We start from the raw sequence: 12,510 nt of genomic DNA on the forward strand, positions 1-12,510 counted from the left end.
CTTTAAGTAGTAAAAGCAGGTTACCGTAGTAACTTGCAAGAATCTGAACGTGCGCATGAAAGAAATCTGGTGCAGGTTGCTTTGCATCAGATTTTGCAGCCTTGCACCGGCATGGGATTTGATTAGGTTTCCTCTTGGAATCTGGTCATAAACTTCCGTGTTAGCTTAGGATAATCTGTAGTTGAATAGGTATCCTTTGCAGGATCAGCTAGGACATAAAATAGAAACGGAACTAATGAGAAAATATCAAATGAAAGGCTGCTGCTGCTACTGGAAATTAATGTTGCAGCCGAGAGAAAGAATTAAGAACCATTGCAGGTTCTTCAAGAAATCTGATTCCAAACCTTTGTATTGAAGTGTAACTCAGGGTATAACATGTTAATTCCAGCATGTATGTTAGATTAGAATGGAGAATTGAAACCACTTGCACGTTCTGGTACAGTAAGTGCACACGCCACATTCCGTTACTCAACTGGAAGGAATCTGTCAATTGTCCACTTTTACGCAAAATTGGATAAATTAGGGACCAAATTTACTTTTTAAAATAGATCGAGAACCAGTTCCGTGCATGGGTAATACATTGGGGACTAAAACTACAATTCTCCCTTAAAATAAAGTCCTCTGTAACATTCTAGACCCATTGGACTAATTCAATAACTTTTTGAATTGAAACTAGGACCAAAGTTCTAGGGGTCCAAAGTTATTGATAGCCCAATAGGCCCGGGTTATTATACCAACGTTATCAAGATGGTTAATCCGAAGTTAATCTCCGTCAGACACAAGCTTATGATAAGCTACCAAACCGTATTTCCTATCTTGTAAAATTGCAACAACTCTTACTAGGTGGAACTCAAGCCACTGGAAGTTTACCATACTTCAACTGTAGTGCCTCATTTGTGTTACGGAACTTAGATCTCACTTGCACAAAATTTTCTGGAGAACTTCCCAACACCTTTGGCTGCTTGAAGTCCTTGAACGTCTTGTTGCTCGATGGACGTCAGTTCACTGGTCGCCTTCCTGAGTCAATTGGAAACCATTTTGTGCTCCATACAACGTCTCTGACTCGAAAGAAAACAGTTTCAAGGGGCCTCTTCCATCCCTGATCTCAAATCTTGGCCAACTGGAACTTTTAGACCTTACAACCAACCAAGTGCAAGGCCAAATACCAAATTGTTTCACATTGTAGACAATGGAATTTGAATTAAATTGGAAAATTACCATTAGTCTATAAATCATTTCTATGATTTATTTCTACCCAACGGGATGTTGCCATATGTCATGCACAATTGGAAAATTGGTTGTTAAATGGCCAATTATACTCCACCACATGTCAAGTTGAGGTGTCTCGACCAATCAAAATTACTGAAATGTCTCTGTCAATCAAATTATGCCATGTCACATGTCTCTATGACTTGGCAAAATTATGGATAAATATTTAAATATTTGTTTCTTATTAAAGAGATAATATTTAGAGTTATTTGATCCATGTATATGTCCTATATACTGCAAAGGTTCGTCTAATTAAATGATGCCACGTCATATATCCTTATAAGCTTGGCTAATCAAGGGAATATTAATTAATATTATCTCTTTATTAACAAATATAAAATAAAGAGACAATAGTTAAAGTGGTGCAATCTCTATATAACTGCATGTCTTGCAAGACAAGTAAAGTAGCATACATGTTTTCAGATTCTACTATATTCTATAGCATAAATAGGGAGTTTTTCCACCAAAATCCAGACACCATACATCTCATACGCTCAAGTCTTCTGAAACTCCAAGTTATAAAGGCTCTACATCTTCAAATTCTTCAAATCTTCCTCATATCAAGACTTGAATCTTCAAATATTCAAGTTTATCAAGTTTTTAAATCTTCTATATCAAGATTTGAAGGAATCGACGATCAATCCAAAAACAAGCTGCGAATTCCTTGGATTAGCATTTGAAGAGAAGAATCAAAGGAATCTGTCTACAAATTTAAGAAAATCCTGGAAATTGTACTCCTATCTTTCTCAAATTTATATATTGCATGTTTATCATATATTTTTCTTGTCTTTTTGCAAACTTAAAATTTTATCGCGTACACACGTGTAAAAATTGACTCAATTGTCATTACCAGACAACAGCTTGGTTGGCCCTTTCCCACCTACCATTGCGAACCTTACCAATCTCGAAACATCAGATTTACAATCCAAATCAATAACTGGTCCTATTCCATCAAATGTGGGTGGCCTTCAGGGAATGTCTTTTTTGTTGTTGTCAAAACACTAACACCATGGCACAATTACCAGTATGGTTATACAGGCACTCACAATACAAATGAAAGAGCTCAATAGAATGTTTGTGATGAAATTGATTTGTGTAATAACCAATTACATGGTCAAATTCCTAATCAATTTCATCAGTGCTGTACTGGACTTGAATTTCATCCGTTTCATTGGACAAATCCCTGCTGGGATGTCACATCTGGTGCAACTCCATAACTTGGGTCTTTCCCACTATCAACTTGGAAGCCACATTCCAGATGATTCTCTCTAACCTCAATAGATTGAATCATTTGTTACTGTTATATAATATTTTGTGTATGCAGTTGGTTGAATAGATTTATGACACGTGGTAGAATCCCGTGGTAACATCTGGCACTCCGGCTCAAACAGGCGTAGAACGAAAGTAGACATATGGAGCTTCAACATATGGACACTTAATGACATACAATGACAGAGTTAGAAACGTTTTTCAATGACAACACAAGTCGATTCAATTGAATTGATAAGAACGAATCACTTTCTCACAAAAGGTTGTGTGTTCAAATCCCGCGGTCGATGTAAGAGTTGCATTAGTGGGCAATTTGTAAGAACCTTTGTAAGCAATCTATGATCTCGAAAACATATATTAACCCGTAGTGGTGATTGAAAGCGAACCCATCCAAACTTTTTATTACCGAAACAAAAAGGAAATATTTTTTAGTGTAATGTTAATAGAGTAGTGAATGTCAAATGAGGTCTATCATACGATAAAAAGAAGTGGATCTAAATCTTGCTACATATACCAAATTAACTTGTTGAGATAGTCTATTTAACATGATTTATGAAATTAACATGTAAATAATTATAATTCAAAATGAATTCTAAAAAAAAGAGCAATATAATTTGTAAAATATGAGTTAAATGTCTTTTTCATTAATTAACCAAAAAAATCAATTCACATGCCACATGCATATTTCTTTTATTTTATGAAAATATGCCACTCGTATCATAAAACATAGCATAGCAAAATATTTTAAACAAGCATATATGATATATTTTACATATATTAAAATAAAGTATTAATTGAAAAAACTTATATCTATCATTTCAGAAAATACAAAGGGGTAGCTATCTCAAACTATTGACTTGAAGATATCTTAACATGTCGTATACTTGGTTCAAACCTATTGTCAATAATATGTATACCGTAATTAGTTCTCATGTCTTACTCTTAAATCAGTTATTTCTTTTTTAAGTAAGCCTATAAAACATGTCTGGACTTTCTATATAATATTATAATGCACATGAATAGTGGTTTCCCCTTTCTAGAAAGTTTCTTAATTTATAAAGTTTTCCCTTTTAAAAAGTACCATAATTTGGTTGTCCTTGAGATAAGCATTATTTTATTCATTTATTTATTTAACTTATTAATTTATTTATTAATTTATTTACTTTAGTAGAAATGATCCACATTATTTTGGGTCGAATTTAAATTTAGGGTTAGGACCTAAAACTAAGCATATAATGAAAAAGCCTTGTGTAAGGCCCAAAAACAATTCAAGAGAAGGGTGAATTAGGTTGATCACACAAACCAATAAAAAAAACAAATTTTCACCTAAATAAAGCACTCCAATTAATTGCACAATTTCACAATTATAAACCAAATATAGGGCAATAAAGATTGCACACTTAAGTAACAAAAATGAAAGAAAGAGATAGAAATTCTTCCCAAAACTTTCAAGTTTTTTCGAAACTTGAAGTTAACTCCAATTCAATAGTGTCTTCAATTGATGGTGTTGCTAGCCACCTTATACATAAAGAAAGATCATTCTTTGCTCATCCTACATACTCTTTAATTGAGTCAAAGAGCTTTACAACTCTTCTAATTAACCCTCACTATGCTATAATTGATTGCTAACTAACCAGCCAACCAAGAAATATTATACAAGTGAGACTCACATTCACAAGATTTTAGTTCTCCTATTAAGAAATCTCATAAACCCAACTTTCCCCAAACCTATACAACAATCAAAATATTTTTTTATATCCAAAAATCACTATAGAAAAACCTCTTCGATGATCAAAAAATTAACTGTTGAAAAACTAACTGTTGGAACTGTCGAACGCTCGATCCTACGTTCGGTCCAATTGCTCTGCATCCGATAGTAAACATACGACTCAAGTTCTAACCCTTTTTGTGTCAAACATCTGATAAGAGGTATGAATGTCTGATCAAAGTGTTCGATATATACTCGCTGATTGTCGGACACCCGATACTGCGTTGAGCGTCCAATCCTTGTGTCTGACAAGCAATATTGTTTTTTAATCCTTCTTGATTTGTTTTTCTTCTTTTTATTCATTTTGCAAGATACCTGTCCCTAATCACTTCTCATATGAAAACATTAGTTCAAATCATCATTTCGTTATATTATCATCAAAACTAAGAATTAATCAATCTAAGTTTTCACCTTGCCTATTTTTATATTTGAATTTACAATATTTTTGTTTGGGTTGTTAAAAAAAGTCCTTAAATTCATTTATAAGTCAAAAAGGATTTTTATAATAATATTGACTTTGTCAAAAGATAATTTGGGTTTGATCAATAGCACTTATAATTTTGAATCAACTTGTTTTCAATCTAAGCCAAAGAAAATGTCCAACTCGAAAATGTTCAAATGTTCGAGCCTAGTCTAACTCGAAAATATTCCAGCCACAAAGGAAAATTTTCAAAATACTTTAGATACCTTATATTAATTAATCCAAACTTCAGGGGCTACATTACCAAAAGGTCTGAAAGGTTCTAACTGTGACATCCATCATTAGTTCTCTCGCTTAACACCTACCACTTCCAACCCATCATCACAATAATTCAATCATGAGTAGCCAAAGAAATTTAGTCCTACTTAGGGAATTTAATAAAAATTTCTTTACTTTTTTTCCCTCTATTCTTCTGCTATTCATTAATCCTCCTCCACCTTTTTTTCTCAAAGTTCCAGTTCCAATTTAAAAAATAAAAGCCATCAACCATGTGCCGCCCAATTCACCAAGACGTAGTACCCTATGTTCTTATCTAGTTTTTGAATTTACGTGTCTAGCAGACTAGTTGTCCATGGATTGATTAATCACCCGTTTCTTTTTATTTTTTGAATCACCCGTTTCTTTTTATTTTTTCATCTCTAAAGCTTTCAGTTTTCTTTCCAAAGAAATTACCACCAAATCAGTTTCCTCCCTTCGTCTCCAGAAAATCGTGATTTAGTTACCAAAATAATTTTTGCCATGGAATTCGTGTTCTGTATATCAGATTTTAAAGCTACCAAAATTAGGCCAAAAGGTAATATTTTAAAGGATTAATCTTTTCTACACTGACAGTATATACACTTTCACCATTGAATGCATAACATATAATCCAAACTTGAATTTGAAATCCAAATTTTGCAAATGTGTCGTGCATTCAATCATAATAGTGTATAAATTGTTGGTGTATATAAGATTTACTCTATTTTAAAACCATGAAAAGCCATATCAGAGTCAGAGATAATTCTAAGGAACATCTCTGTCATTGCCGTCTCTTTATTTCCTTATTGCACTCTTTTGCTACTGAAATCTCTCATGTATTCCGTGTTTGGTGGATGAAATAAGTAAGAAAAAAAAGTGTCGGAGTTTGTCAAATAAATAGTGTTAGAAACTGTTCAAGTGGTTGCTTGATGGTCAACAACCACCTACTAGAGAACATGATTTATCCAATAACAACCCATTAATCTTGGCAGTCTGATAACCACTGGGCCAATGGCTCAGTGACCAAAGTCCCTTCTTGGGGCTGTAGTTGAGGGTTCGAACCTCGCTTGCGACGAAAAAAATCTAAGAGTTGTGCCATAACACTCCCTTGGTCTAGTTGGGTCTGTATACCCACTAGCCCCTATCACAGTTTCCTTAGGCTCCTCCTCCCCCTTAGATTATGATAGAGTAGGTTATACAAATGTATCATTGCCGACAAAAAAAAAAAAAAATCTTGGCAGTTTGATGTTTTTTTGATAATATACTATTATGGAGGATAATATTTTTTAGTGAAAATGCTTTAATTATTTTATTTACTTATTATTTATTTTACTTTTTTTGAAAAGTAAATTATATATGATTTAGATGAAAAAAATTGCTGGGTATTTTGCCCCATTTTCTTTCCTTAAAATCTACACACAAACTAAGGTAGAGGTCAGTACTTTTAAAATCATTCCCTTCACTATTCTATTTTTTAGAAATTGTTTTTTGTATATCTTTATATGTGGCTTGGGTTTTATCAATTATAGGATTTCATGCAGGATTTTTAGAATACTCCTCTTTTGCAAATGTTGTTCCTTTTTCCCTTTTTTTTGGGCGAGGACTTTCCACGTAACAACTTCATACTTGACTGGACAACCTCGCACAATGTGTGAGGCTCCAATTAACTAGATATATATGTGCATATGTGTATGTGCCCGCGCGCGCGCGCACACACACACATATATATATATATATATATATATATATATGTGTGCCTTTTTATCCTAATTTTGATACGTCTGTCTCTACTATCATATATACATTTGGATGACGAATTGCTAAAAATGGAAGATGCTGAAGTAATTTCTTAATTCTTTGTACCTTTTTCGTTTGATCTTTAGTCTAGGCTGGAGAATTTTTCCCAAGTCTTTTATATAATGGTTCACATATTTGTCTTAAATTTTTGACAAAATCTAAAATGTAATTAAGACATCCTAGAAAATGCTATAATTGTTCTTATCTTTTATTTCATTTGAAAACTTATTAGCCAATTCTAATGATCTACAAATTGGTTTGTAGTTTTGTTGATAAATCTCATGTCCTAAAAACCTTACTTTAGTTTGGAATAACTTCATTTTTTTATTCTAACACTACCAAACCGTTTCATTTAATAATATTAAAAAAATTTGTAAATGCTTGAAATGTTTCTTATTTGAATATGAAAAAAATTAATACATCATCAATATAAAAGCTATGATAAGGATTAAAAATATCATTCATAACATTTTGAAATTTTGAAAGGGTATTTTTTAATTCAAACGGCATAACTTTCCATTGATATTGGCTAAAAGGACATTGAAAGCTATCTTGTACTTATCTTCAATGGCTATTTGAATCTGCCAAAAGCTGGGCTTCATATCAAATTTTGAGTAAATGATAGAGTTAAAACATTTTTTAAGTCTCGTTTATTTGGAATTGGATATCTAATCCATTGTAAAATTTTATTTAAAAGTTTGTAATTTATAACTAGCCTTAGAGCTCCTGTTTCTAATTTTGCATTGTTTTTGCACATAAAAAGATGAATAACTCCATGGTGATTTTGATGGTTCGATTAAGTCTTGTTCTAATAAAGTTTGAATTTGTTTTTTACAATATTCTAATAAATCAAAACTCATTTGGATTAGTCTAGCCTTAGGATATTTTTCTCATCAAATCCTAGGTTATAAGGTTGATGGACTATATGTTTCTTTTTATTTCAAAATGCATTTGGTAAGTTTGAGCAAATCTCTTTTTCAAATTTTTGTTGAATTTCTTTTACCTTGTCTTGTACTTGTTTAGAGTGAATACTTTCTTCTATTTTTTTTACATTTAATTTCTTCCTTTAAATAGTTTATTTGTTTTGTTTTGTTCTTTTATAGATTTCTTTTAAATTTTCAGTTATTTGAATGAAATTGACTTCTTTGACTAAAGGGTACTTTTATTGTTATTCCTTGTTTGTTTACATAAAAAGGGAAAATTTGAGATAAAATGGAGTTCGTAAAATTATATTTTGCTTTAAATCTTTGACTACTATAAAAGTGTTTTGAAAACAAAATCCTTGCTTACAAACATGTACATTTGAAAGTTTGTAATTAATATCTAATTTTCTACCATCTAGTCCGTGTAGTATTTCTTTTGGTTTTGAATTGATACTAATCCTTCTATAATACATGTACTCGAGTTAGAACCTTCCTACTTATACTATATACATGTATATATATATATATATATATATATATTATTCTTTATTAATTACTGTTTTAATTGGAATGTAGCATCTTTGAAATCTAATTTCTGAGATAGAGGATATTACATATTTATTACCTTGTTTTCCAATTTTGATATTTGGATTAATCTCTTTAAATTACGTTCTTTTTCCTTTTGCTTATTTTCCTTTTATGTATGGCATCTGTTTGTAGGGCTAGCAATTGATATTGAATATCATAATTTTCTATTTTTAATAGTTTTAATTCTTTTTTAAGTTTATTAGCTTTCCTTTGTAAATCTTAAATATTAGTGTATTAATTTGTGGTTTCCTAAATCTATTAAATACTTCTTTTATATAAAAAGATTCTATATTTTTAAACTGTTCTTGTTGAATAATTATGTCCTTTCATTTCAGTAAATATTCTCTCTTAACATCATTATCATAAATTTTATCTATGAATTCTAAGAAGAATTGTTTATCTTGGTTGGCGATGACATTTAAACTGGAATATCTACAATCTTAGATTCCTATACATTCACAAGTATTGGCTGCGATTCATTGCTAAGTTTTCCTGTATGTGATATATTTCATTTTGTTCAGATTCAGATTCTGATGCTTGATCAATTAAATTAATTATTTGATTTTAACTTGATCATCTACTTCTAGATTAGAAATTTGTTCTCTAACTTTACAATATCTGGCAATATGACCTAGTTTTCTGCCTTTGAAATAGACATCGAAAAAAGCTTGAAAGGAAGCCTAAAGTTTAGATAAGAATTGCTCTTAGTTTTAGAAGATCTAGTTTTAGTAAAACTAACCCTTTTATTTGCTAAATAGGATTTGGATGGAGTGTAAGACCTTGTTTTAGAGGCTCTATTTCTAGATTGAGTTGTGAATCTAAGTCTTGAAGAATTCAGTTTTCTGGAGGAAGGGGCTTCAATTTTTTCATAACCATATTGAGAACATAATTGATCCTAGTTCTCTTCTTGTTTCTAATCCATCCTTTTTTAATTTTAGATTTAAGGTTTTAATCCGTTCATAAGCTCAATGCTTCTAGATTAATGAAATTAATTGAATCTCCATAAGTTAAATTTGAATAAGGGATTTCTCCATTATAAATTCCCCTAATTCTTTGTGTTATCTTTTCAGCAAATAATTTTGACAATTCTACTAAAAATCTTTCTTTCCAATAAGAATGATTGTATTCAATTGGAAAAAAATACTTTTATTAAAAATATATTTTTGTACCATCTAAAATCATATAATTTTGACCAAGTTAAATTTATTAAAATGTCTAAACTTTTGTCTTGTAATTTAGTTGGATATCCTATCATATGTTTACATACAGCGAATATTAAAGTTGCCGTAGCATTTGATTCATTTATTGTCATAGCTACTTCTTGACTTTTTTTTCAGCAACTGAAAGAAATACACACTCAATTAGAACAAACACGGGAGTTTACCGAAAGAGCGACCCGAAAGCAATTTAAGAGGAACCACAAAGAACCCACGTTCAGCCACAAAGAACTCGAAAGCAATTAGAACTCATAGCTACTTACTTCTTGACTAGTGCTAGCTGAATCTGCTACTACATTTTGCTAAAATGACGTTTTTGGCCCAAATCCATCAATTGAGTTTGTGGCGGTCGTGTCACTTTTGATTCTTTTGCTAAAATGACATCTTGGAAAATGTCCACCAATTAACAACTGGATTATAATTCACATAATTTAGCCAAGTTCCTTCTGTCCATGCCACTCATCTATTAATAATTTAACTATTCTTTTTTGTTTTTCAAGAAAAATTTTTAGACACCTAAGCCAAGCTATGCGAGATCAATTTTCCTCTAAAATGACAAATTTAGCCTTTTTGATATGAACAGTCTTCGACTGATGTGGTTGACAAACCATCTTGATTCTTGTCATCTCATCAGAAAATTACTACAATATTATAAACAGACTAGAGGTACCTTAGCTGTGCAAGGCACAGTGTGGACCCCCTAATACTTTAGTTGAACACATAGCACCAAATCTTTTTGGTACATAATAAACAAAAAAAAAATACAAGTGAAAAATTGAGCATCAGAGCAATTAAAATTTACTGTGAAGGAAAACTCCATCTATAAAGTTAGCTCTTCTAAATCAAGGATCCATCACTAATCTTGAGATTAATGAAGGAAGGCAACGAAGTAAGTGCACAGTTGAGTACAATTAGGAAGGTTATTGAAAGCAGACAATGAAATGCACAGTTAATTACAACTAGGAAGGAAGAAAGCTGATTTTCCTATGCAACTCTAAGAAACGATTTACAGAGAAAGAGGAAAAGAGACTTCAATCGATTACATAACAGAGCCGTTTAAATGTAAGAGTTGCATAGCTACTAATCAAATATAAGGAACAATTTCAGAAATCTCCCCTGAGGTTTCCAACTATTTCACTAACCTCACTCTAGATTTTAAAAATTACACTAACCTCCCTTAAAATTTGTTATTTTATAACCCATTTAGTGTAATTTTTGAAATCTGGAAGGAGGCCAATGACATAATCAGAAACCTCAAGGCAGGTTTTTGAAATTATCCCTAAACATAATTAATCAATATCCAAGAACCAAAATTTTTTCATTAATTTGTAACACTTGATCCTATGGTCATAACTTAGACAACATACAAAAACAATAGAAATCCATGCAATGAAGCAAAATGACTTGCAATAAAAATCTGCCGTCTTAGCTATATAATAGATCTTTTGTTTTGGTCCGTCAAAGTAAAAAATGGGGAAATAAAAAAAGCGAGAAAAATTTAACTTCTTCAAAGAAGAGCTATACCACGTGTTAAAAAATGGAAGTGTTACATTAAACACCCATGTCTTTTTATATAATAGGTAGAAATCTTGAGATTAACACCACCCTTCTTTCGAGAAACGAAATTTGACTAATTAAACCTAATCCCAGAAGTCAACCCAAAAGCCGGCAACTCTTGGATTGCTCCCAGGGACTTAACTACCCAAACCCCAACCCCCCCAAAGCCGATGTGGGATAGAAACCCCGACAGGGGCAAGCCCACTAGACCCGCTCAAGGAAATATCGAGAAAATTTGCTTCTACCTCAAACGCAACATGAGAATTACGAGTGCACTTTCATTTTACATATCCATTCTTACGACGATACACGGAAAATTCTTATAGTGTAAATAGCATCCATAATTTACAACCCAAAACCACATTGCATAATAAAATAATTTTTTTAGATACCTATCATTTCAAAGGAAAAGTGTGAGAAAGTGAAACAAAGAAATTTATTTTTTTTACTCTCGTCTGTGTTTAAAAAAAAAAAAAACTAAAAAGTTATAATAGACTAATTTAGAATTTTCCTTCCTATATATAACCAAAAAGCAAATACAAATTCAAAGTGTCCTGGAGTGGAATCTGTTTGAGCACAAATGAGACTAGTGGTACAAGGAGTTGGACAGATCCCCCACCCTCAGCCTGTGCAATTAGTTTGGAAGCTGAGAAACTTGATCTAAACAAAAGCCACCAAAAAGGAAAAAAAGAAAACAGCTTTCTGTGAGAAACCAAATTATACCACTTAGATCTGTGGCAAGAGAATCACAAGATCGGATTCAGACCTGGGTCGCGCCTAAAAAAGAAGACGAGTCCAGTATTCGTTATCAAGACTGCTGGATGATTGAAAACCCTGACAAAAGCTAAGATTTCAGAACTGCCTAGTCCTAATCCAAGTTCATACCATCTAAGAATTCCACTTCGATTAAAATTACCTCTTCATCCAAAAACTCTGAGGTGACTGCTTGGATTGTGAAGACAACAACACACACTGATGAACCTGTAAGTAGCAAATATTGCCTTCATCTTTCAGCTAAATGTCAAAAATTCAAGAACATTCGATAGACCAAAAAAATATGAACAATTCAGATCACGTTATGTAACCATCTTACCCAAATGCAATTTAGTTAACAAGCGAGGGACAGAGGGGGGATGTGGGAGGGAAAGGGTAAACGTTAACCAGAGAAGATTTCAGTCGGCAAAGATGAGCTCATAATGGACAAAGAGCACAAACATAAATATTCATCTCAACATACTATGCCAATAAAACGACGAAAAAATGAATAAGAAAAATACTAATCCAGCAACTACAATACCTTCCCTTCCTCCAGCTACAAGGACAACATACTTATGTTTAATGTTTGTGATAACCCAACAACCTCTCCAAATTTCTGACATAGCACCAAAACTTACAGGCCCATGT

General features: G+C 32.1%; 1 long non-coding RNA gene across 1 annotated transcript; it reads right to left on the minus strand.

Annotated features, from left to right (window-relative positions):
* Positions 1–11,571: 11,571 nt before the first annotated feature.
* LOC113754303 lies at positions 11,572–12,495 on the minus strand. The gene is made up of 3 exons (XR_003465167.1): positions 12,023–12,495; positions 11,873–11,940; positions 11,572–11,766 (listed from the first exon to the last, which is right to left on the minus strand). It is a non-coding gene; the product is annotated as an uncharacterized LOC113754303 (long non-coding RNA).
* Positions 12,496–12,510: the final 15 nt, after the last annotated feature.

The sequence above is a fragment of the Coffea eugenioides genome, chromosome 11 (assembly GCF_003713205.1).
Source record: "Coffea eugenioides isolate CCC68of chromosome 11, Ceug_1.0, whole genome shotgun sequence".
Taxonomy (NCBI): domain Eukaryota; kingdom Viridiplantae; phylum Streptophyta; class Magnoliopsida; order Gentianales; family Rubiaceae; genus Coffea; species Coffea eugenioides.